Below are 26,783 nucleotides of genomic sequence, written 5' to 3'. Positions count from 1 at the left end.
TTAAAAAAAAATGTTCAAAATCAAAAAAAAAAAAAAATCGGTGTTCTTAGTAGCTTTTAAAAAGTTCTGGAGTTCCTGAAAAGAAGAAAAAAAGTTCTGCAAATTTACGCCCAATATTCACATTTTTTCCAAAAGTCAAATTTTTTAAAAGAGCAAAAAAAAAAAAAATTAGTGTTCTGAGTAGCTTTTAAAAAGTTCTGGAGTTCCAGAAAAGGAGAAAAAAGTTCTGCAAATTTACGCCCAATATTCACATTTTTTCCAAAAGTCAAATTTTTTAAAAAATGTTCAAAATAAAAAAGATTGGTGTTCTGAGTAGCTTTTAAAAAATTCTGGAGTTCCTGAAAAGGAGAAAAAAGTTCTGCAAATTTACGCCCAACATTCACATTTTACCAAAAGTCAATTTTTTTAAAAAAATTATCAAAATCAAAAAGATTGGTGTTCTGAGTAGCTTTTAAAAAGTTCTGGAGTTCTTGAAAAGGAGAAAAAAGTTCTGCAAATTTACGCCCAATATTCACATCTTTTCAAAAGTAAAATTTTTTAAAAAATGTTCAAAATCAAAAAAAAAATCGTGTTCTGAGTAGCTTTTAAAATGATCTGGAGTTCCTTAAAAGGAAAAAAAGTTCTGCAAATTTACGCCCAATATTCACATTTTTCCAAAAGTCAAATTTAAAAAAAAAATGTTCAAAATCAAAAAAAAAAAAATTGGTGTTCTTAGTAGCTTTTAAAAAGTTCTGGAGTTCCTGAAAAGAAGAAAAAAGTTCTGCAAATTTACGCCCAATATTCACATTTTCCCCAAAGTAAAATTTTTTAAAAAAGCAAAAAAAAAAAAAATTAGTGTTCTGAGTAGCTTTTAAAAAGTTCTGGAGTTCCAGAAAAGGAGAAAAAAGTTCTGCAAATTTACGCCCAATATTCATATTTTTTCCAAAAGTCAAATTTTTTAAAAAAATTTTCAAAATAAAAAAATTTGGTGTTCTGAGTAGCTTTTAAAAAATTCTGGAGTTCCTGAAAAGGAGAAAAAAGTTCTGCAAATTTACGCCCAACATTCACATTTTACCAAAAGTCAATTTTTTTAAAAAAATTATCAAAATCAAAAAGATTGGTGTTCTGAGTAGCTTTTAAAAAGTTCTGGAGTTCCTGAAAAGGAGAAAAAGTTGTGCAAATTTGCGCCCAATATTAACATTTTTTCACAAGTCAAATTTTTTAAAAAATTTTCAAAATCAAAAAGAGATTGGTGTTCTGAGTGGCTTTAAAAAGTTCTGGAGCTCCTGAAAAGGAGGAAAAAAGTTCTGCAAATTTACGCCCAATATTCACATTTTCCCAAAAGTCAAATTTTTTATAAAATGTTCAAAATCAAAAAAAAAAGGTGGTGTTCTGAGTAGCTTTTAAAATGTTCTGGAGTTCCTGAGAAAGAGAAAAAATTTCTGAAAATTTACGCCCAATATTCACATTGTACCAAAAGTCAAATTTTTTATAAAATGTTCAAAATCAAAAAAAAAATTGGTGTTCTGAGTAGCTTTTAAAAAGTTATGGAGTTCCTGAAAAGGAGATAAAATTCAAACTTTTCCAAAAGTCTAATTTTTTTTAAAATTATCAAAATCAAAAATTTTGGTGTTCTCAGTATCTTTTAAAAAGTTCTGGAGTTCCTGAAAAGGAGAAAAAAAGTTCTGCAAATTTACGCCCAATACTCGCATTTTCCCAAAAGTCAAATTTTTCAAAAAATGTTCGAAATCAAAAAAAAAAAAAAAATTGGTGTCCAAATATTCACATTTTTCCAAAAGTCAAATTAAAAAAAAAAAAAAGTTCAAAATAAAAAAAAATGGTGTTCTGAGTAGCTTTTAAAAAGTTATGAATTTCCTGAAAAGGAGATAAAATTCAAACTTTTCCAAAAGTCAAATTTTTTTTTAAATTATCAAAATCAAAAATTTTGGTGTTCTCAGTATCTTTTAAAAGTTCTGGAGTTCCTGAAAAGGAGAAAAAAAGTTCTGCAAATTTACGCCCAATATTCACATTTTTCCAAAAGTCAAATTTTTTACAAAATGTTCAAAATAAAAAGGATTGGTGTTCTGAGTAGCTTTTAAAAAATTCAGGAGTTCCTGAAAAGGAGAAAAAAAGTTCTGCAAGTTTACGCCCAATAATCACATTTTCCCAAAAGTCAAATTTTAAAAAAACTGTTCAAAATAAAAAAAAATGGTGTTCTGAGTAGCTTTTAAAAAGTTATGAATTTCCTGAAAAGGAGATAAAATTCAAACTTTTCCAAAAGTCAAATTTTTTTTTAAATTATCAAAATCAAAAATTTTGGTGTTCTCAGTATCTTTTAAAAAGTTTTGGAGTTCCTGAAAAGGAGAAACAAAGTTCTGCTAATTTACGCCCAATATTCACATTTTTCCAAAAGTCAAATTAAAAAAAAAAAATGTTCAAAATAAAAAAAATGGTGTTCTGAGTAGCTTTTAAAAAGTTATGAATTTCCTGAAAAGGAGATAAAATTCAAACTTTTCCAAAAGTCAAATTTTTTTTTAAATTATCAAAATCAAAAATTTTGGTGTTCTCAGTATCTTTTAAAAAGTTCTGGAGTTCCTGAAAAGGAGAAAAAAAGTTCTGCAAATTTACGCCCAATATTCACATTTTTCCAAAAGTCAAATTTTTTACAAAATGTTCAAAATAAAAAGGATTGGTGTTCTGAGTAGCTTTTAAAAAATTCAGGAGTTCCTGAAAAGGGGAAAAAAGCTCTGCAAATTTAAGCCCAATATTCAAAATTTTCCAAAAGTAAAATTTTTTCAAAAATGTTCAAAATCAAAAAAAAAAATTGGTGTTCTGAGGAGCTTTTAAAAAGTTCTGGAGTTCCTGAAAAGGGGGAAAAAGCTCTGCAAATTTAAGCCCAATATTCAAAATTTTCCGAAAGTCAAATATTTTCAAAAATGTTCAAAATCAAAAAAAAAAAAAAATGGTGTTCTGAGGAGCTTTTAAAAAGTTCTGGAGTTCCTGAAAATGAGAAAAAAGTTCGCAAATTTACGCCCAATATGTATTCACATCTTTGCAAAAGTTAAAATTAAAAAAAAAAATTTTCAAAATCCAAAAAAAAAAAAAATCGGTGTTCTAAATAGCTTTTAAAAAGTTTTGGAGTTCATGAAAAGGGGAAACAAAGTTCTGCAAATTTACGCCCAATATTCACATTTTTTCCAAAAGTCAAATTTTTTAAAAAATGTTCAAAATAAAAAGATTGGTGCTCTGAGTAGCTTTTAAAAAATTCTGGAGTTCCTGAAAAGGAGAAAAAAGTTCTGCAAATTTACGCCCAACATTCACATTTTACCAAAAGTCAATTTTTTAAAAAAATTATCAAAATCAAAAAGATTGGTGTTCTGAGTAGCTTTTAAAAAGTTCTGGAGTTCCTGAAAAGGAGAAAAAAGTTGTGCAAATTTGCGCCCAATATTAACATTTTTTCAAAAGTCAAATTTTTTAAAAAATTTTCAAAATCAAAAAGAGATTGGTGTTCTGAGTGGCTTTAAAAAGTTCTGGAGCTCCTGAAAAGGAGGAAAAAAGTTCTGCAAATTTACGCCCAATATTCACATTTTCCCAAAAGTCAAATTTTTTATAAAATGTTCAAAATCAAAAAAAAAAAATTAGTGTTCTGAGTAGCTTTTAAAATGTTCTGGAGTTCCTGAGAAAGAGAAAAAATTTCTGAAAATTTACGCCCAATATTCACATTTTACCAAAAGTCAAATTTTTTAAAAAATTTTCAAAATCAAAAAAAAAATGGTGTTCTGAGTAGCTTTTAAAAAGTTATGGAGTTCCTGAAAAGGAGATAAAATTCAAACTTTTCCAAAAGTCTAATATTTTTTAAAATTATCAAAATCAAAAATTTTGGTGTTCTCAGTATCTTTTAAAAAGTTCTGGAGTTCCTGAAAAGGAGAAAAAAAGTTCTGCAAATTTACGCCCAATACTCACATATTCCCAAAAGTCAAATTTTTCAAAAAATGTTCGAAATCAAAAAAAAAAAAAAATTGGTGTCCCAATATTCACATTTTTCCAAAAGCCAAATTAAAAAAAAATGTTCAAAATAAAAAAAAAATGGTGCTCTGAGTAGCTTTTAAAAAGTTATGAATTTCCTGAAAAGGAGATAAAATTCAAACTTTTCCAAAAGTCAAATTTTTTTTTAAATTATCAAAATGAAAAATTTTGGTGTTCTCAGTATCTTTTAAACAGTTCTGGAGTTCCTGAAAAGGAGAAAAAAAGTTCTGCAAATTTACGCCCAATATTCACATTTTTCCAAAAGTCAAATTTTTTACAAAATGTTCAAAATCAAAAAAACATCGGTGTTTTGACTACCTTTTAAAAAGTTCTGGACTTCCTGAAAAGGAGAAAAAAAGTTCTGCAAGTTTACGCCCAATAATCACATTTTCCCAAAAGTCAAATTTTTAAAAAACTGTTGAAAATAAAAAAAAATTGTGTAGCTTTTAAAAAGTTCTGGAGTTCCTGAAAAGGGGAAAAAAGCTCTGCAAATTTAAGCCCAATATTCAAAATTTTCCAAAAGTAAAATTTTTTCAAAAATGTTCAAAATCAAAAAAAAAAATTGGTGTTCTGAGGAGCTTTTAAAAAGTTCTGGAGTTCCTGAAAAGGGGGAAAAAGCTCTGCAAATTTAAGCCCAATATTCAAAATTTTCCTAAAGTCAAATTTTTTCAAAAATGTTCAAAATCAAAAAAAAAAAAAAATGGTGTTCTGAGGAGCTTTTAAAAAGTTCTGGAGTTCCTGAAAACGAGAAAAAAGTTCGCAAATTTACGCCCAATATGTATTCACATCTTTGCAAAAGTTAAAATTAAAAAAAAAATTTTCAAAATAAAAAAAAAAAAAATCGGTGTTCCAAATAGCTTTTAAAAAGTTTTGGAGTTCCTGAAAAGGAGAAAAAAAGTTCTGCAAATTTAAGCCCAATATTTACATTTTTCCAAAAGTCAAAATTTTAAAATAATGTTCAAAATCAAAAAGAAATTTGTGTTCTGAGTAGCTTTTAAAATGTTCTGGAGTTCCTGAAAAGGAGAAAAAAAGTTCTGCAAATTTACGCCCAATATTCACATTTTTCCCAAAGTAAAATTTTTTAAAAAATGTTCAAAATCAAAAAAAAAAAATTGGTGTTCTGAATAGCTTTTAAAAATTTCTGGAGTTTCTGAAAAGAAAAAAAAATTTCTGCAAATTTGCGCTAATATTCACATTTTTCCAAAAGACAAATTTTTAAAAAAATTTTCACAAAAAAAAAAAAATGGTGTTCTGAGGAGCTTTTAAAAAGTTCTGGAGTTCCTGAAAAGGAGAAAAAAAGTTCTGCAAATTTAAGCCCAATATTTACATTTTTCCCAAAGTCAAAATTTTAAAATAATGTTCAAAATCAAAAAGAAATTTGTGTTCTGAGTAGCGTTTAAAAAATTCTGGAGTTTCTGAAAAGGAGAAAAAGTTCTGCAAATTTACGCCCAATATTCACATCTTTTCAAAAGTAAAATTTTTTAAAAAATGTTCAAAATCAAAAAAAATCGTGTTCTGAGTAGCTTTTAAAATGATCTGGAGTTCCTTAAAAGGAAAAAATTTCTGCAAATTTACGCCCAATATTCACATTTTTCCAAAAGTCAAATTTAAAAAAAAATGTTCAAAATCAAAAAAAAAATTGGTGTTCTTAGTAGCTTTTAAAAAGTTCTGGAGTTCCTGAAAAGAAGAAAGAAGTTCTGCAAATTTACGCCCAATATTCACATTTTCCCCAAAGTAAAATTTTTTAAAACAGCAAAAAAAAATCAGTGTTCTGAGTAGCTTTTAAAAAGTTCTGGAGTTCCAGAAAAGGAGAAAAAAGTTCTGCAAATTTACGCCCAATATTCACATTTTTTCCAAAAGTCAAATTTTTAAAAAAATGTTCAAAATAAAAAGGATTGGTGTTCTGAGTAGCTTTTAAAAAATTCAGGAGTTCCTGAAAAGGAGAAAAAAGTTCTGCAAATTTACGCCCAACATTCACATTTTACCAAAAGTCACTTTTTTTTTTAAATTATCAAAATCAAAAAGATTCGTGTTCTGAGTAGCTTCTAAAAAGTTCTGGAGTTCCTGAAAAGGAGAAAAAAGTTGTGCAAATTTGCGCCCAATATTCACATTTTTCCAAAAGTCAAATTTTTTAAAAAATTTTCAAAATCAAAAAGAGATTGGTGTTCTGAGTGGCTTTTAAAAAGTTCTGGAGCTCCTGAAAAGGAGGAAAAAAGTTCTGCAAATTTACGCCCAATATTCACATTTTTCCAAAAGCCAAATTTAAAAAAACTGTTCAAAATCAAAAGAAATTGGTGTTCTGAGTACTTTTATAAAGTTCTGGAGTTCCTGAAAAGGAGAAAAAAGTTCTGCAAATTTACGCCCAATATTCATATTTTTGCAAAAGTCACATTTAAAAAAAATGTTCAAAATCAAAAAAATCGGTGTTCTGAGTACCTTTTAAAAAGTTTTGGAGTTCCTGAAAAGGAGAAACAAAGTTCTGCTAATTTACGCCCAATATTCACATTTTTTCGAAAGTCAAATTTTTAAAAAAATGTTCACAATCAAAGAAATTGGTGTTCTGAGAAGCTTTTAAAAAGTTCTGGAGTTTCTGAAAAGGAGAAAAAAGTTCTGTAAATTTACGCCAAATATTGAATTATTTCCAAAAGTCAAATTTTAAAAAAACTGTTTAAATCAAAAAAAAATTGGTGTTCTGAGTAGCTTTTAAAAAGTTCTGGAGTTGCTGAAAAGGAGAAAAAATAAAATAAAAGGAGAAATAAGTTCTGCAAATTTATATCCAATATTGACATTTTTCCAAAAGGCAAATTTTTTTAAAAATGTACAAAATCAAAAAAATTGGTGTCCTGTGTAGCGTTTAAAAAGTTCTGGAGCTCCTGAAAAGGAGGAAAAAAGTTCTGCAAATTTACGCCCAATATTCACATTTTTCCAAAAGTCAAATTTAAAAAAAATTTTCAAAATCAAAAGAAATTGGTGTTCTGAGTACTTTTATAAAATTCTGGAGTTCCTGAAAAGGAGAAAAAAGTTCTGCAAATTTACGCCCAATATTCACATTTTTGCAAAAGTCAAATTTAAAAAAAATGTTCAAAATCAAAAAAAATCGGTGTTCTGAGTACCTTTTAAAAAGTTTTGGAGTTCCTGAAAAGGAGAAACAAAGTTCTGCTAATTTACGCCCAATATTCACATTTTTTCGAAAGTCAAATTTTTAAAAAAATGTTCACAATCAAAGAAATTGGTGTTCTGAGTAGCTTTTCAAAAGTTCTGGAGTTTCTGAAAAGGAGAAAAAAGTTCTGTAAATTTACGCCAAATATTCAATTATTTTCAAAATTCAAATTTAAAAAAAACTGTTCAAATCAAAAAAAAAAAAAAATTGGTGTTCTGAGTAGCTTTTAAAAAGTTCTGGAGTTGCTGAAAAGGAGAAAAAATAAAATAAAAGGAGAAATAAGTTCTGCAAATTTACATCCAATATTGACATTTTTCCAAAAGGCAAATTTTTTTAAAAATGTACAAAATCAAAAAAATTGGTGTCCTGTGTAGCTTTTGAAAAGTTCTGGAGTTCCTGAAAAGGAGAAAAAAAGTTCTGCAAATTTACGCCCAATATTCACATTTTCCCAAAAGTCAAATTTTTTAAAAAATGTTCAAAATCAAAAAAAAAAATTGGTGTTCTGAGTAGCTTTTAAAATGTTCTGGAGTTCCTGAGAAAGAGAAAAAATTTCTGAAAATTTACGCCCAATATTCACGTTTTTCCAAAAGTCAAATTTTTTAAAAAATGTTCAAAATCAAAAAATTGGTGTTCTGAGTAGCTTTTAAAAAGTTCTGGAGTTCCTGAAAAGGAGATAAAATTCAAACGTTTCCAAAAGTCAAATTTTTTTTTAAATTATCAAAATCAAAAAATTTGGTGTTCTCAGTATCTTCTAAAAAGTTCTGGAGTTCCTGAAAAGGAGAAAAAAAGTTCTGCAAATTTACGCCCAATATGCACATTTTTCCAAAAGCCAAATTTTTTACAAAATGTTCAAAATCAAAAAAAATCGGTGTTCTGACTACCTTTTAAAAAGTTCTGGAGTTCCTGAAAAGGAGAAAAACGTTCTGCAAGTTTACGCCCAACAATCACATTTTCCCAAAAGTCAAATTTTTAAAAAACTGTTCAAAATAAAAAAAAAAATTGGTGTAGCTTTTAAAAAGTTCTGGAGTTCCTGAAAAGGGGAAAAAAGCTCTGAAAATTTAAGCCCAATATTCAAAATTTTCCAAAAGTAAAATTTTTTAAAAAATGTTCAAAATCAAAAAAAAAATTGGTGTTCTGAGGAGCTTTTAAAAAGTTCTGGAGTTCCTGAAAAGGGGAAAAAAGCTCTGCAAATTTAAGCCCAATATTCAAAATTTTCCAAAAGTAAAATTTTTTCAAAAATGTTCAAAATCAAAAAAAAAAAATGGTGTTCTGAGTGGCTTTTAAAAAGTTCTGGAGCTCCTGAAAAGGAGGAAAAAAGTTCTGCAAATTTACGCCCAATATTCACATTTTTCCAAAAGTCAAATTTAAAAAAAAAATGTTCAAAATCAAAAAAAAAAAAATTGGTGTTCTTAGTAGCTTTTAAAAAGTTCTGGAGTTCCTGTAAAGAAGAAAAAAGTTCTGCAAATTTACGCCCAATATTCACATTTTCCCCAAAGTCAAATTTTTTAAAAAAGAAAAAAATAAAAATCAGTGCTCTGAGTAGCTTTTAAAAAGTTCTGGAGTTCCAGAAAAGGAGAAAAAAGTTCTGCAAATTTACGCCCAATATTCACATTTTTTCCAAAAGTCAAATTTTTTAAAAAATGTTTAAAATAAAAAAGATTGGTGTTCTGAGTAGCTTTTAAAAAATTCTGGAGTTCCTGAAAAGGAGAAAAAAGTTCTGCAAACTTACGCCCAACATTCACATTTTACCAAAAGTCACTTTTTTTTTTTTAAATTATCAAAATCAAAAAGATTGGTGTTCTGAGTAGCTTTTAAAAAGTTCTGGAGTTCCTGAAAAGGAGAAAAAAGTTGTGCAAATTTGCGCCCAATATTCACATTTTTCCAAAAGTCAAATTTTTTAAAAAATTTTCAAAATCAAAAAGAGATTGGTGTTCTCGAGTGGCCTTTAAAAAGTTCTGGAGCTCCTGAAAAGGAGGAAAAAAGTTCTGCAAATTTACGCCCAATATTCACATTTTTCCAAGAGTCAAATTTAAAAAAAAAAATGTTCAAAATCAAAAGATATTGGTGTTCTGAGTACTTTTATAAAGTTCTGGAGTTCTAGAAAAGGAGAAAAAAGTTCTGCAAATTTACGCCCAATATTCACATTTTTGCAAAAGTCAAATTTAAAAAAAATGTTCAAAATCAAAAAAAATCGGTGTTCTGAGTAACTTTAAAAAGTTTTGGAGTTCCTGAAAAGGAGAAACAAAGTTCTGCTAATTTACGCCCAATATTCACATTTTTCCGAAAGTCAAATTTTTAAAAAAATGTTCACAATCAAAGAAATTGGTGTTCTGAGTAGCTTTTAAAAAGTTCTGGAGTTTCTGAAAAGGAGAAAAAAGTTCTGTAAATTTACGCCAAATATTCAATTATTTCCAAAAGTCAAATTTTAAAAAAACTGTTCAAATAAAAAAAAAATTGGTGTCCTGAGTAGCTTTTAAAAAGTTCTGGAGTTGCTGAAAAGAGAAAAAAAAATAAAAGGAGAAATAAGTTCTGCAAATTTACATCCAATATTGACATTTTTCCAAAAGGCAAATTTTTTTAAAAATGTACAAAATCAAAAAAATTGGTGTCCTGTGTAGCTTTTAAAAAGTTCTGGAGTTCCTGAAAAGGAGAAAAAAAGTTCTGCAAATTTACGCCCAATATTCACATTTTCCCAAAAGTCAATTTTTTTAAAAAATGTTCAAAATCAAAAAAAAAAAAATTGGTGTTCTCAGTAGCTTTTAAAATGTTCTGGAGTTCCTGAGAAAGAGAAAAAATTTCTGAAAATTTACGCCCAATATTCACATTTTTCCAAAAGTCAAATTTTTTAAAAAATGTTCAAAATCAAAAAATTGGTGTTCTGAGTAGCTTTTAAAAAGTTCTGGAGTTCCTGAAAAGGAGAAAAAAATTTCTACAAATTTACGACCAATATTCACATTTTTCCCAAAGTAAATTTTTTTAAAAAATGTTCAAATGCAAAAAAAAATGTTGTTCTGAGTAGCTTTTAAAAATTTCTGGAGTTCCTGAAAAGGAAAAAAAAGTTCTGCACATTTTCCCAAAAGAATGGTGTTCTGAGTAGCTTTTAAAAAGTTCTGGAGTTCCTGAAAAGGAAAAAAAGTTCTGAAAATTTACGCCCAATATTGACATTTTTCCAAAAGGCAAATTTTTTTAAAAATGTACAAAATCAAACAAAAATTGGTGTTCTGAGTAGCTTTTAAAATGTTCTGGAGTTCCTGAGAAAGAGTAAAATTTCTGAAAATTTACGCCCAATATTCACATTTTTCCAAAAGTCAAATTTTTTAAAAAATGTTCAAAATCAAAAAATTGGTGTTCTGAGTAGCCTTTAAAAAGGAGAAAAAAATTTCTACAAATTTACGACCAATATTCACCTTTTACCAAAAGTCAAATTTTTTAAAAAATTTTCAAAATCAAAAAAAAATTGGTGTTCTGAATAGCTTTTAAAAAGTTATGGAGTTCCTGAAAAGGAGATAAAATTCAAACTTTTCCAAAAGTAAAATTTTTTTTTAAATTATCAAAATCAAAAATTTTGGTGTTCTCAGTATCTTTTAAAAAGTTCTGGAGTTCCTGAAAAGGAGAAAAAAAGTTCTGCAAATTTACGCCCAATATTCACATTTTCCCAAAAGTCAAATTTTTCAAAAAATGTTCGAAATAAAAAAAAATTGGTGTCCCAATATCCACATTTTTCCAAAAGTCAAATTAAAAAAAAAAAAATGTTCAACATAAAAAAAAATGGTGTTCTGAGTAGCTTTTAAAAAGTTATGGAGTTCCTGAAAAGGAGATAAAATTCAAACTTTTCCAAAAGTCAAATTTTTTTTAAAATTATCAAAATCAAAAATTTTGGTGTTCTCAGTATCTTTTAAAAAGTTCTGGAGTTCCTGAAAAGGAGAAAAAAGTTCTGCAAATTTACCTCCAATATTCACATTTTTCCAAAAGTCAAATTTTTTACAAAATGTTCAAACTAAAAAAAAAAACGGTGTTCTGACTACCTTTTAAAAAGTTCTGGACTTCCTGAAAAGGAGAAAAAAAGTTCTGCAAGTTTACGCCCAATAATCACATTTTCCCAAAAGTCAAATTTTTAAAAAACTGTTCAAAATCAAAAAAAAAATTGGTGTTCTGAGTAGCTTTTAAAATATTCTGGAATTCCTGAAAAGGAGAAAAAAGTTCTGCAAATTTACGCCCAATATTCACATTTTTCCCAAAGTAAAATTTTTTAAAAAATGTTCAAAATCAAAAAAAAAATTGGTGTTCTGAGTAGCTTTAAAAAATTTCTGGAGTTCCTGAAAAGAAGAAAAAAGTTCTGCAAATTTACGCCCAATATTCACATCTTTTCCAAAGTAAAATTTTTTAAAAAATGTTCAAAATCAAAAAAAAAATCGTGTTCTGAGTAGCTTTTAAATTGATCTGGAGTTCCTTAAAAGGAAAAAAAGTTCTGCAAATTTACGCCCAATATTCATATTTTTCCAAAAGTTAAAATTTTAAAATAATGTTCAAAATCAAAAAAAAATTGGTGTTCTGAGTAGCTTTTAAAATATTCTGGAATTCCTGAAAAGGAGAAAAAAGTTCTGCAAATTTACGCCCAATATTCACATTTTTCCCAAAGTAAAATTTTTTAAAAAATGTTCAAAATCAAAAAAAAAATTGGTGTTCTGAGTAGCTTTAAAAATATTCTGGAATTCCTGAAAAGGAGAAAAAAGTTCTGCAAATTTACGCCCAATATTCACATTTTCCCAAAAGTCAAATTTTTCAAAAAATGTTCGAAATAAAAAAAAATTGGTGTTCTGAGTAGCTTTAAAAATATTCTGGAATTCCTGAAAAGGAGAAAAAAGTTCTGCAAATTTACGCCCAATATTCACATTTTTCCCAAAGTAAAATTTTTTAAAAAATGTTCAAAATCAAAAAAAAAATTGGTGTTCTGAGTAGCTTTAAAAATATTCTGGAATTCCTGAAAAGGAGAAAAAAAGTTCTGCAAATTTACGCCCAATATTCACATTTTCCCAAAAGTCAATTTTTTTAAAAAATGTTCAAAATCAAAAAAAAAAAAATTGGTGTTCTCAGTAGCTTTTAAAATGTTCTGGAGTTCCTGAGAAAGAGAAAAAATTTCTGAAAATTTACGCCCAATATTCACATTTTTCCAAAAGTCAAATTTTTTAAAAAATGTTCAAAATCAAAAAATTGGTGTTCTGAGTAGCTTTTAAAAAGTTCTGGAGTTCCTGAAAAGGAGAAAAAAATTTCTACAAATTTACGACCAATATTCACATTTTTCCCAAAGTAAATTTTTTTAAAAAATGTTCAAATGCAAAAAAAAATGTTGTTCTGAGTAGCTTTTAAAAATTTCTGGAGTTCCTGAAAAGGAAAAAAAAGTTCTGCACATTTTCCCAAAAGAATGGTGTTCTGAGTAGCTTTTAAAAAGTTCTGGAGTTCCTGAAAAGGAAAAAAAGTTCTGAAAATTTACGCCCAATATTGACATTTTTCCAAAAGGCAAATTTTTTTAAAAATGTACAAAATCAAACAAAAATTGGTGTTCTGAGTAGCTTTTAAAATGTTCTGGAGTTCCTGAGAAAGAGTAAAATTTCTGAAAATTTACGCCCAATATTCACATTTTTCCAAAAGTCAAATTTTTTAAAAAATGTTCAAAATCAAAAAATTGGTGTTCTGAGTAGCCTTTAAAAAGGAGAAAAAAATTTCTACAAATTTACGACCAATATTCACCTTTTACCAAAAGTCAAATTTTTTAAAAAATTTTCAAAATCAAAAAAAAATTGGTGTTCTGAATAGCTTTTAAAAAGTTATGGAGTTCCTGAAAAGGAGATAAAATTCAAACTTTTCCAAAAGTAAAATTTTTTTTTAAATTATCAAAATCAAAAATTTTGGTGTTCTCAGTATCTTTTAAAAAGTTCTGGAGTTCCTGAAAAGGAGAAAAAAAGTTCTGCAAATTTACGCCCAATATTCACATTTTCCCAAAAGTCAAATTTTTCAAAAAATGTTCGAAATAAAAAAAAATTGGTGTCCCAATATCCACATTTTTCCAAAAGTCAAATTAAAAAAAAAAAAATGTTCAACATAAAAAAAAATGGTGTTCTGAGTAGCTTTTAAAAAGTTATGGAGTTCCTGAAAAGGAGATAAAATTCAAACTTTTCCAAAAGTCAAATTTTTTTTAAAATTATCAAAATCAAAAATTTTGGTGTTCTCAGTATCTTTTAAAAAGTTCTGGAGTTCCTGAAAAGGAGAAAAAAGTTCTGCAAATTTACCTCCAATATTCACATTTTTCCAAAAGTCAAATTTTTTACAAAATGTTCAAACTAAAAAAAAAAACGGTGTTCTGACTACCTTTTAAAAAGTTCTGGACTTCCTGAAAAGGAGAAAAAAAGTTCTGCAAGTTTACGCCCAATAATCACATTTTCCCAAAAGTCAAATTTTTAAAAAACTGTTCAAAATCAAAAAAAAAATTGGTGTTCTGAGTAGCTTTTAAAATATTCTGGAATTCCTGAAAAGGAGAAAAAAGTTCTGCAAATTTACGCCCAATATTCACATTTTTCCCAAAGTAAAATTTTTTAAAAAATGTTCAAAATCAAAAAAAAAATTGGTGTTCTGAGTAGCTTTAAAAAATTTCTGGAGTTCCTGAAAAGAAGAAAAAAGTTCTGCAAATTTACGCCCAATATTCACATCTTTTCCAAAGTAAAATTTTTTAAAAAATGTTCAAAATCAAAAAAAAAATCGTGTTCTGAGTAGCTTTTAAATTGATCTGGAGTTCCTTAAAAGGAAAAAAAGTTCTGCAAATTTACGCCCAATATTCATATTTTTCCAAAAGTTAAAATTTTAAAATAATGTTCAAAATCAAAAAAAAATTGGTGTTCTGAGTAGCTTTTAAAATATTCTGGAATTCCTGAAAAGGAGAAAAAAGTTCTGCAAATTTACGCCCAATATTCACATTTTTCCCAAAGTAAAATTTTTTAAAAAATGTTCAAAATCAAAAAAAAAATTGGTGTTCTGAGTAGCTTTAAAAATATTCTGGAATTCCTGAAAAGGAGAAAAAAGTTCTGCAAATTTACGCCCAATATTCACATTTTTCCCAAAGTCAAATTTTTTAAAAAATGTTCAAAATCAAAAAAAAAATTGGTGTTCTGAGTAGCTTTAAAAAATTTCTGGAGTTCCTGAAAAGAAGAAAAAAGTTCTGCAAATTTACGCCCAATAATCACATCTTTTCCAAAGTAAAATTTTTTAAAAAATGTTCAAAATCAAAAAAAAAATCGTGTTCTGAGTAGCTTTTAAATTGATCTGGAGTTCCTTAAAAGGAAAAAAAGTTCTGCAAATTTACGCCCAATATTCATATTTTTCCAAAAGTCAAATTTAAAAAAAATGTTCAAAATCAAAAAAAAAAAAAATCGGTGTTCTTAGTAGCTTTTAAAAAGTTCTGGAGTTCCTGAAAAGAAGAAAAAAGTTCTGCAAATTTACGCCCAATATTCACATCTTTTCCAAAGTAAAATTTTTTAAAAAATGTTCAAAATCAAAAAAAAAATCGTGTTCTGAGTAGCTTTTAAATTGATCTGGAGTTCCTTAAAAGGAAAAAAAGTTCTGCAAATTTACGCCAAATATTCATATTTTTCCAAAAGTCAAATTTAAAAAAAAATGTTCAAAATCAAAAAAAAAAAAAAATCGGTGTTCTTAGTAGCTTTTAAAAAGTTCTGGAGTTCCTGAAAAGGAGGAAAAAAGCTCTGCAAATTTAAGCTCAATATTCAAAATTTTCCAAAAGTAAAATTTTTTCAAAAATGTTCAAAATCAAAAAAAAATTGGTGTTCTGAGGAGCTTTTAAAAAGTCCTGGAGTTCCTGAAAAGGGGGAAAAAAGCTCTGCAAATTTAAGCCCAATATTCAAAATTTTCCTAAAGTCAAATTTTTTCAAAAATGTTCAAAATAAAAAAAAAAATGGTGTTCTGAGGAGCTTTTAAAAAGTTCTGGAGTTCCTGAAAACGAGAAAAAAGTTTGCAAATTTACGCCCAATATGTATTCACATCTTTGCAAAAGTTAAAATTTAAAAAAAAATGTTCAAAATCAAAAAAAAAAAAGTCGGTGTTCTAAATAGCTTTTAAAAAGTTTTGGAGTTCCTGAAAAGGGGAAACAAAGTTCTGCAAATTTACGCCCAATATTTACATTTTTCCAAAAGTCAAAATTTTAAAATAATGTTCAAAATCAAAAAAAAATTGGTGTTCTGAGTAGCTTTTAAAATATTCTGGAATTCCTGAAAAGGAGAAAAAAGTTCTGCAAATTTACGCCCAATATTCACATTTTTCCCAAAGTAAAATTTTTTAAAAAATGTTCAAAATCAAAAAAAAAATTGGTGTTCTGAGTAGCTTTAAAAAATTTCTGGAGTTCCTGAAAAGAAGAAAAAAGTTCTGCAAATTTACGCCCAATATTCACATCTTTTCCAAAGTAAAATTTTTTAAAAAATGTTCAAAATCAAAAAAAAAATCGTGTTCTGAGTAGCTTTTAAATTGATCTGGAGTTCCTTAAAAGGAAAAAAAGTTCTGCAAATTTACGCCCAATATTCATATTTTTCCAAAAGTCAAATTTAAAAAAAAATGTTCAAAATCAAAAAAAAAAAAAAAATCGGTGTTCTTAGTAGCTTTTAAAAAGTTCTGGAGTTCCTGAAAAGAAGAAAAAAGTTCTGCAAATTTACGCCCAATATTCACATTTTTTCCAAAAGTCAAATTTTTTAAAAGAGCAAAAAAAAAAAAATTAGTGTTCTGAGTAGCTTTTAAAAAGTTCTGGAGTTCCAGAAAAGGAGAAAAAAGTTCTGCAAATTTACGCCCAATATTCACATTTTTTCCAAAAGTCAAATTTTTTAAAAAATGTTCAAAATAAAAAAGATTGGTGTTCTGAGTAGCTTTTAGAAAATTCTGGAGTTCCTGAAAAGGAGAAAAAAGTTCTGCAAATTTACGCCCAACATTCACATTTTACCAAAAGTCAATTTTTTTAAAAAAATTATCAAAATCAAAAAGATTGGTGTTCTGAGTAGCTTTTAAAAAGTTCTGGAGTTCTTGAAAAGGAGAAAAAAGTTCTGCAAATTTACGCCCAATATTCACATCTTTTCAAAAGTAAAATTTTTTAAAAAATGTTCAAAATCAAAAAAAAAATCGTGTTCTGAGTAGCTTTTAAAATGATCTGGAGTTCCTTAAAAGGAAAAAAAGTTCTGCAAATTTACGCCCAATATTCACATTTTTCCAAAAGTCAAATTTAAAAAAAAATGTTCAAAATCAAAAAAAAAAAAATTGGTGTTCTTAGTAGCTTTTAAAAAGTTCTGGAGTTCCTGAAAAGAAGAAAAAAGTTCTGCAAATTTACGCCCAATATTCACATTTTCCCCAAAGTAAAATTTTTTAAAAAAGCAAAAAAAAAAAAAATTAGTGTTCTGAGTAGCTTTTAAAAAGTTCTGGAGTTCCAGAAAAGGAGAAAAAAGTTCTGCAAATTTACGCCCAATATTCACATTTTTTCCAAAAGTCAAATTTTTTAAAAAAATGTTCAAAATAAAAAAATTTGGTGTTCTGAGTAGCTTTTAAAAAATTCTGGAGTTCCTGAAAAGGAGAAAAAAGTTCTGCAAATTTACGCCCAACATTCACATTTTACCAAAAGTCAATTTTTTTAAAAAAATTATCAAAATCAAAAAGATTGGTGTTCTGAGTAGCTTTTAAAAAGTTCTGGAGTTCCTGAAAAGGAGAAAAAGTTGTGCAAATTTGCGCCCAATATTAACATTTTTTCACAAGTCAAATTTTTTAAAAAATTTTCAAAATCAAAAAGAGATTGGTGTTCTGAGTGGCTTTAAAAAGTTCTGGAGCTCCTGAAAAGGAGGAAAAAAGTTCTGCAAATTTACGCCCAATATTCACATTTTCCCAAAAGTCAAATTTTTTATAAAATGTTCAAAATCAAAAAAAAAAGGTGGTGTTCTGAGTAGCTTTTAAAATGTTCTGGAGTTCCTGAGAAAGAGAAAAAATTTCTGAAAATTTACGCCCAATATTCACATTTTACCAAAAGTCAAATTTTTTATAAAATGTTCAAAATCAAAAAAAAAATTGGTGTTCTGAGTAGCTTTTAAAAAGTTATGGAGTTCCTGAAAAGGAGATAAAATTCAAACTTTTCCAAAAGTCTAATTTTTTTAAAATTATCAAAATCAAAAATTTTGGTGTTCTCAGTATCTTTTAAAAAGTTCTGGAGTTCCTGAAAAGGAGAAAAAAAGTTCTGCAAATTTACGCCCAATACTCGCATTTTCCCAAAAGTCAAATTTTTCAAAAAATGTTCGAAATCAAAAAAAAAAAAAAATTGGTGTCCAAATATTCACATTTTTCCAAAAGTCAAATTAAAAAAAAAAAAAAGTTCAAAATAAAAAAAAATGGTGTTCTGAGTAGCTTTTAAAAAGTTATGAATTTCCTGAAAAGGAGATAAAATTCAAACTTTTCCAAAAGTCAAATTTTTTTTTAAATTATCAAAATCAAAAATTTTGGTGTTCTCAGTATCTTTTAAAAAGTTCTGGAGTTCCTGAAAAGGAGAAAAAAAGTTCTGCAAATTTACGCCCAATATTCACATTTTTCCAAAAGTCAAATTTTTTACAAAATGTTCAAAATAAAAAGGATTGGTGTTCTGAGTAGCTTTTAAAAAATTCAGGAGTTCCTGAAAAGGAGAAAAAAAGTTCTGCAAGTTTACGCCCAATAATCACATTTTCCCAAAAGTCAAATTTTAAAAAAACTGTTCAAAATAAAAAAAAAATGGTGTTCTGAGTAGCTTTTAAAAAGTTATGAATTTCCTGAAAAGGAGATAAAATTCAAACTTTTCCAAAAGTCAAATTTTTTTTTAAATTATCAAAATCAAAAATTTTGGTGTTCTCAGTATCTTTTAAAAAGTTTTGGAGTTCCTGAAAAGGAGAAACAAAGTTCTGCTAATTTACGCCCAATATTCACATTTTTCCAAAAGTCAAATTAAAAAAAAAAAATGTTCAAAATAAAAAAAATGGTGTTCTGAGTAGCTTTTAAAAAGTTATGAATTTCCTGAAAAGGAGATAAAATTCAAACTTTTCCAAAAGTCAAATTTTTTTTTAAATTATCAAAATCAAAAATTTTGGTGTTCTCAGTATCTTTTAAAAAGTTCTGGAGTTCCTGAAAAGGAGAAAAAAAGTTCTGCAAATTTACGCCCAATATTCACATTTTTCCAAAAGTCAAATTTTTTACAAAATGTTCAAAATAAAAAGGATTGGTGTTCTGAGTAGCTTTTAAAAAATTCAGGAGTTCCTGAAAAGGGGAAAAAAGCTCTGCAAATTTAAGCCCAATATTCAAAATTTTCCAAAAGTAAAATTTTTTCAAAAATGTTCAAAATCAAAAAAAAAAATTGGTGTTCTGAGGAGCTTTTAAAAAGTTCTGGAGTTCCTGAAAAGGGGGAAAAAGCTCTGCAAATTTAAGCCCAATATTCAAAATTTTCCTAAAGTCAAATTTTTTCAAAAATGTTCAAAATCAAAAAAAAAAAAAATGGTGTTCTGAGGAGCTTTTAAAAAGTTCTGGAGTTCCTGAAAATGAGAAAAAAGTTCGCAAATTTACGCCCAATATGTATTCACATCTTTGCAAAAGTTAAAATTAAAAAAAAAATTTTCAAAATCCAAAAAAAAAAAAAATCGGTGTTCTAAATAGCTTTTAAAAAGTTTTGGAGTTCCTGAAAAGGGGAAACAAAGTTCTGCAAATTTACGCCCAATATTTACATTTTTCCAAAAGTCAAAATTTTAAAATAATGTTCAAAATCAAAAAAAAATTGGTGTTCTGAGTAGCTTTTAAAATGTTCTGGAGTTCCTGAAAAGGAGAAAAAAAGTTCTGCAAATTTACGCCCAATATTCAAATTTTTCCCAAAGTAAAATTTTTTAAAAAATGTTCAAAATCAAAAAAAAAATTGGTGTTCTGAGTAGCTTTTAAAAATTTCTGGAGTTTCTGAAAAGAAAAAAAAAATTCTGCAAATTTAAGCCCAATATTTACATTTTTCCAAAAGTCAAAATTTTAAAATAATGTTCGAAATCAAAAAAAAATTTGTGTTCTGAGTAGCGTTTAAAAAATTCTGGAGTTTTTGAAAAGGAGAAAAAGTTCTGCAAATTTACGCCCAATATTCACATCTTTTCAAAAGTAAAATTTTTTAAAAAATGTTCAAAATCAAAAAAAAAATCGTGTTCTGAGTAGCTTTTAAAATGGTCTGGAGTTCCTTAAAAAGAAAAAAGTTCTGCAAATTTACGCCCAATATTCACATTTTTCCAAAAGTCAAATTTAAAAAAAAATGTTCAAAATCAAAAAAAAAATTGGTGTTCTTAGTAGCTTTTCAAAAGTTCTGGAGTTCCTGAAAAGAAGAAAGAAGTTCAGCAAATTTACGCCCAATATTCACATTTTCCCCAAAGTAAAACTTTTTAAAACAGCAAAAAAAAAAAATCAGTGTTCTGAGTAGCTTTTAAAAAGTTCTGGAGTTCCAGAAAAGGAGAAAAAAGTTCTGCAAATTTACGCCCAATATTCACATTTTTTCCAAAAGTCAATTTTTTTAAAAAATGTTCAAAATAAAAAGGATTGGTGTTCTGAGTAGCTTTTAAAAAATTCAGGAGTTCCTGAAAAGGAGAAAAAAGTTCTGCAAATTTACGCCCAACATTCACATTTTACCAAAAGTCACTTTTTTTTTTTAAATTATCAAAATCAAAAAGATTCGTGTTCTGAGTAGCTTCTAAAAAGTTCTGGAGTTCCTGAAAAGGAGAAAAAAGTTGTGCAAATTTGTGCCCAATATTCACATTTTTCCAAAAGTCAAATTTTTTAAAAAATTTTCAAAATCAAAAAGAGATTGGTGTTCTGAGTGGCTTTTAAAAAGTTCTGGAGCTCCTGAAAAGGAGGAAAAAAGTTCTGCAAATTTACGCCCAATATTCACATTTTTCCAAAAGTCAAATTTAAAAAAACTGTTCAAAATCAAAAGAAATTGGTGTTCTGAGTACTTTTATAAAGTTCTGGAGTTCCTGAAAAGGAGAAAAAAGTTCTGCAAATTTACGCCAAATATTCACATTTTTGCAAAGTCACATTTAAAAAAAATGTTCAAATCAAAAAAATCGGTGTTCTGAGTACCTTTTAAAAAGTTTTGGAGTTCCTGAAAAGGAGAAACAAAGGTTCTGCTAATTTACGCCCAATATTCACATTTTTCGAAAGTCAAATTTTTAAAAAAATGTTCACAATCAAGAAATTGGTGTTCTGAGTAGCTTTTAAAAAGTTCTGGAGTTTCTGAAAAGGAGAAAAAAGTTCTGTAAATTTACGCCAAATATTCAATTATTTCCAAAAGTCAAATTTTAAAAATACTGTTCAAATCAAAAAAAAAAATTGGTGTTCTGAGTAGCTTTTAAAAGTTCTGGAGTTGCTGAAAAGGAGAAAAAATAAAATAAAAGGAGAAATAAGTTCTGCAAATTTACATCCAATATTGACATTTTTCCAAAAGGCAAATTTTTTTAAAAATGTACAAAATCAAAAAAATTGGTGTCCTGTGTAGCTTTTAAAAAGTTCTGGAGTTCCTGAAAAGGAGAAAAAAAGTTCTGCAAATTTACGCCCAATATTCACATTTTCCCAAAAGTCAAATTTTTTAAAAAATGTTCAAAATCAAAAAAAAAAATTGGTGTTCTGAGTAGCTTTTAAATGTTCTGGAGTTCCTGAAAAAGAGAAAAAATTTCTGAAAATTTACGCCCAATATTCAGGTTTTTCCAAAAGTCAAATTTTTAAAAAATGTTCAAAATCAAAAATTGGTGTTCTAAGTAGCTTTTAAAAAGTTCTGGAGTTCCTGAAAAGGAGAAAAAAATTTCTACAAATTTACGACCAATATTCACATTTTCCCAAAAGTCAAATTTTTTAAAAATGTTCAAAATCAAAAAAAAAATTGGTGTTCTGAGTAGCTTTTAAATGTTCTGGAGTTCCTGAAAAAGAGAAAAAATTTCTGAAATTTACGCCCAATATTCAGGTTTTTCCAAAAGTCAAATTTTTTAAAAAATGTTCAAAATCAAAAAATTGGTGTTCTGAGTAGCTTTTAAAAAGTTATGGAGTTCCTGAAAAGGAGATAAAATTCAAACTTTTCCAAAAGTCAAATTTTTTTTAAAATTATCAAAATCAAAAATTTTGGTGTTCTCAGTATCTTTTAAAAAGTTCTGGAGTTCCTGAAAAGGGAAAAAAAGTTCTGCATATTTACGCCCAATATTCACATTTTCCCAAAAGTCAAATTTTTCAAAAATGGTCGAAATCAAAAAAAAAAAAAAAATTGGTGTCCGAATATTCACATTTTTCCAAAAGTCAAATTAAAAAAAATGTTCAAAATAAAAAAAATGGTGTTCTGAGTAGCTTTTAAAAAGTTATGGAGTTCCTGAAAAGGAGATAAAATTCAGACTTTTCCAAAGTCAAATTTTTTTGAAATTATCAAAATCAAAAATTTTGGTGTTCTCAGTATCTTTTAAAAAGTTCTGGAGTTCCTGAAAAGGAGAAAAAAAGTTCTGCAAATTTACGCCCAATATTCACATTTTTCCAAAAGTCAAATTTTTTACAAAATGTTCAAAATCAAAAAAAAAAAAATGGTGTTCTGAGGAGCTTTTAAAAAGTTCTGGAGTTCCTGAAAACCTGAAAAAAGTTCGCAAATTTACGCCCAATATGTATTCACATCTTTGCAAAAATTAAATTAAAAAAAAATTTTCAAAATCAAAAAAAAAAATCGGTGTTCTAAATAGCTTTTAAAAAGTTCTGAAGTTCCTGAAAAGGAGAAAAAAAGTTCTGCAAATTTACGCCCAATATTCACATTTTTCCCAAAGTAAAATTTTTTAAAAAATGTTCAAAATCAAAAAAAAAATTGGTGTTCTGAGTAGCTTTTAAAAATTTCTGGAGTTCCTGAAAAGAAAAAAAAATTTTCTGCAAATTTGCGCTAATATTCACATTTTTCCAAAAGACAAATTTTTAAAAAATTTTCACAAAAAAAAAAAAAATGGTGTTCTGAGGAGCTTTTAAAAAGTTCTGGAGTTCCTGAAAAGGAGAAAAAAAGTTCTGCAAATTTACGCCCAATATTTACATTTTTCCAAAAGTCAAAATTTTAAAATAATGTTCAAAATCAAAAAGAAATTTGTGTTCTGAGTAGCGGTTAAAAAATTCTGGAGTTTCTGAAAAGGAGAAAAAGTTCTGCAAATTTACGCCCTATATTCACATCTTTTCAAAAGTAAAATTTTTTAAAAAATGTTCAAAATCAAAAAACAAATCGTGTTCTGAGTAGCTTTTAAAATGATCTGGAGTTCCTTAAAAGGAAAAAAAGTTCTGCAAATTTACGCCCAATATTCACATTTTTCCAAAAGTCAAATTTAAAAAAAAATGTTCAAAATCAAAAAAAAAATTGGTGTTCTTAGTAGCTTTTAAAAAGTTCTGGAGTTCCTGAAAAGAAGAAAAAAGTTCTACAAATTTACGCCCAATATTCACATTTTCCCCAAAATCAAATTTTTTAAAACAGCAAAAAAAAAAATCAGTGTTCTGAGTAGCTTTTAAAAAGTTCTGGAGTTCCAGAAAAGGAGAAAAAAGTTCTGCAAATTTACGCCCAATATTCACATTTTTTCCAAAAGTCAAATATTTTAAAAAATGTTCAAAATAAAAAAGATTGGTGTTCTGAGTAGCTTTTAAAAAATTCAGGAGTTCCTGAAAAGGAGAAAAAAGTTCTGCAAATTTACGCCCAACATTCACATTTTACCAAAAGTCACTTTTTTTTTTTTAATTATCAAAATCAAAAAGATTGGTGTTCTGAGTAGCTTTTAAAAAGTTCTGGAGTTCCTGAAAAGGAGAAAAAAGTTGTGCAAATTTGCGCCTAATATTCACATTTTTCCAAAAGTCAAATTTTTTAAAAAATTTTCAAAATCAAAAAGAGATTGGTGTTCTGAGTGGCTTTTAAAAAGTTCTGGAGCTCCTGAAAAGGAGGAAAAAAGTTCTGCAAATTTACGCCCAATATTCACATTTTTCCAAAAGTCAAATTTAAAAAAAATGTTCAAAATCAAAAGAAATTGGTGTTCTGAGTACTTTTATAATATTCTGGAGTTCCTGAAAAGGAGAAAAAAGTTCTGCAAATTTACGCCCAATATTCACATTTTTGCAAAAGTCAAATTTAAAAAAAATGTTCAAAATCAAAAAAAATCGGTGTTCTGAGTACCTTTTAAAAAGTTTGGAGTTCCTGAAAAGGAGAAACAAAGTTCTGCTAATTTACGCCCAATATTCACATTTTTTCGAAAGTCAAATTTTTAAAAAAATGTTCACAATCAAAGAAATTGGTGTTCTGAGTAGCTTTTCAAAAGTTCTGGAGTTTCTGAAAAGGAGAAAAAAGTTCTGTAAATTTACGCCAAATATTCAATTATTTCCAAAAGTCAAATTTTAAAAAAACTGTTCAAATCAAAAAAAAAAAAAATTGGTGTTCTGAGTAGCTTTTAAAAAGTTCTGGAGTTGCTGAAAAGGAGAAAAAATAAAATAAAAGGAGAAATAAGTTCTGCAAATTTACATCCAATATTGACATTTTTCCAAAAGGCAAATTTTTTTAAAAATGTACAAAATCAAAAAAATTGGTGTCCTGTGTAGCTTTTAAAAAGTTCTGGAGTTCCTGAAAAGGAGAAAAAAAGTTCTGCAAATTTACGCCCAATATTCACATTTTCCCAAAAGACAAATTTTTAAAAAATGTTCAAAATCAAAAAAAAAATTGGTGTTTTGAGTAGCTTTTAAAATGTTCTGGAGTTCCTGAGAAAGAGAAAAAATTTCTGAAAATTTACGCCCAATATTCACGTTTTTCCAAAAGTCAAATTTTTTAAAAAATGTTCAAAATCAAAAAATTGGTGTTCTGAGTAGCTTTTAAAAAGTTCTGGAGTTCCTGAAAAGGAGAAAAAATAAAATAAAAGGAGAAATAAGTTCTGCAAATTTACATCCAATATTGACATTTTTCCAAAAGGCAAATTTTTTTAAAAATGTACAAAATCAAAAAAATTGGTGTCCTGTGTAGCTTTTAAAAAGTTCTGGAGTTCCTGAAAAGGAGAAAAAAAGTTCTGCAAATTTACGCCCAATATTCACATTTTCCCAAAAGACAAATTTTTTAAAAAATGTTCAAAATCAAAAAAAAAAAATTGGTGTTTTGAGTAGCTTTTAAAATGTTCTGGAGTTCCTGAGAAAGAGAAAAAATTTCTGAAAATTTACGCCCAATATTCACGTTTTTCCAAAAGTCAAATTTTTTAAAAAATGTTCAAAATCAAAAAATTGGTGTTATGAGTAGCTTTTAAAAAGTTCTGGAGTTGCTGAAAAGGAGAAAAAATAAAATAAAAGGAGAAATAAGTTCTGCAAATTTACATCCAATATTGACATTTTTCCAAAAGGCAAATTTTTTTAAAAATGTACAAAATCAAAAAAATTGGTGTCCTGTGTAGCTTTTAAAAAGTTCTGGAGTTCCTGAAAAGGAGAAAAAAGTTCTGCAAATTTACGCCCAATATTCACATTTTCCCAAAAGACAAATTTTTTAAAAATTGTTCAAAATCAAAAAAAAAAATTAGTGTTTTGAGTAGCTTTTAAAATGTTCTGGAGTTCCTGAGAAAGAGAAAAAATTTCTGAAAATTTACGCCCAATATTCACGTTTTTCCAAAAGTCAAATTTTTTAAAAAATGTTCAAAATCAAAGAATTGGTGTTCTGAGTAGCTTTTAAAAAGTTCTGGAGTTCCTGAAAAGGAGAAAAAATAAAATAAAAGGAGAAATAAGTTCTGCAAATTTACATCCAATATTGACATTTTTCCAAAAGGCAAATTTTTTTAAAAATGTACAAAATCAAAAAAATTGGTGTCCTGTGTAGCTTTTAAAAAGTTCTGGAGTTCCTGAAAAGGAGAAAAAAAGTTCTGCAAATTTACGCCCAATATTCACATTTTCCCAAAAGACAAATTTTTTAAAAAATGTTCAAAATCAAAAAAAAAATTGGTGTTTTGAGTAGCTTTTAAAATGTTCTGGAGTTCCTGAGAAAGAGAAAAAATTTCTGAAAATTTACGCCCAATATTCACGTTTTTCCAAAAGTCAAATTTTTTAAAAAATGTTCAAAATCAAAAAATTGGTGTTCTGCGTAGCTTTTAAAAAGTTCTGGAGTTCCTGAAAAGGAGAAAAAATAAAATAAAAGGAGAAATAAGTTCTGCAAATTTACATCCAATATTGACATTTTTCCAAAAGGCAAATTTTTTTAAAAATGTACAAAATCAAAAAAATTGGTGTCCTGTGTAGCTTTTAAAAAGTTCTGGAGTTCCTGAAAAGGAGAAAAAAGTTCTGCAAATTTACGCCCAATATTCACATTTTCCCAAAAGACAAATTTTTTAAAAAATGTTCAAAATAAAAAAAATGGTGTTCTGAGTAGCTTTTAAAAAGTTATGGAGATCCTGAAAAGGAGATAAAATTAAAACTTTTCCAAAAGTCAAATTTTTTTTAAATTATCAAAATCAAAAAATTTGGTGTTCTCAGTATCTTCTAAAAAGTTCTGGAGTTCCTGAAAAGGAGAAAAAAAGTTCTGCAAATTTACGCCCAATATTCACATTTTTCCAAAAGCCAAATTTTTTACAAAATGTTCAAAATCAAAAAAAATCGGTGTTCTGACTACCTTTTAAAAAGTTCTGGAGTTCCTGAAAAGGAGAAAAAAGTTCTGCAAGTTTACGCCCAACAATCACATTTTCCCAAAAGTCAAATTTTTAAAAAACTGTTCAAAATAAAAAAAAATTGGTGTAGCTTTTAAAAAGTTCTGGAGTTCCTGAAAAGGGGAAAAAAGCTCTGCAAATTTAAGCCCAATATTCAAAATTTTCCAAAAGTAAAATTTTTTCAAAAATGTTCAAAATCAAAAAAAAATTGGTGTTCTGAGGAGCTTTTAAAAAGTTCTGGAGTTCCTGAAAAGGGGGAAAAAAGCTCTGCAAATTTAAGCCCAATATTCGAAATTTTCCTAAAGTCAAATTTTTTCAAAAATGTTCAAAATAAAAAAAAAAGGTGTTCTGAGGAGCTTTTAAAAAGTTCTGGAGTTCCTGAAAACGAGAAGAAAGTTCGCAAATTTACGCCCAATATGTATTCACATCTTTGCAAAAGTTAAAATTAAAAAAAAATTTTCAAAATCAAAAAAAAAAATCGGTGTTCTAAATAGCTTTTAAAAAGTTTTGGAGTTCCTGAAAAGGGGAAACAAAGTTCTGCAAATTTACGCCCAATATTCACATTTTTCCCAAAGTAAAATTTTTTAAAAAATGTTCAAAATCAAAAAAAAAGTTGGTGTTCTGAGTAGCTTTTAAAAATTTCTGGCGTTCCTGAAAAGAAAAAAAAAAATTTCTGCAAATTTGCGCTAATATTCACATTTTTCCAAAAGACAAATTTAAAAAAAAATTAAAAAAAAAAAAAAATTGTGTTCTGAGGAGCTTTTAAAAAGTTCTGGAGGTCCTGAAAAGGAGAAAAAAAGTTCTGCAAATTTACGCCCAATATTCACATTTTTTCCAAAAGTCAAATTTTTTAAAAAATGTTCAAAATAAAAAAGATTGGTGTTCTGAGTAGCTTTTAA

At 27.1% G+C, this 26,783-nt stretch overlaps 1 pseudogene; it reads left to right on the top strand.

Annotated features, from left to right (window-relative positions):
- Nucleotides 1-23,225, top strand: part of LOC137241598 (MMS19 nucleotide excision repair protein-like) — a 72,676-nt pseudogene extending 49,451 nt beyond the window's left edge.
- The last annotated feature ends 3,558 nt before the right edge of the window (nt 23,226-26,783 follow it).

The sequence above is a fragment of the Eurosta solidaginis genome, chromosome 2 (genome assembly GCF_040869045.1).
Source record: "Eurosta solidaginis isolate ZX-2024a chromosome 2, ASM4086904v1, whole genome shotgun sequence".
Classification (NCBI taxonomy): Eukaryota; Metazoa; Arthropoda; class Insecta; order Diptera; family Tephritidae; genus Eurosta; species Eurosta solidaginis.
This window is presented reverse-complemented; position numbering and strand designations above follow the sequence as displayed.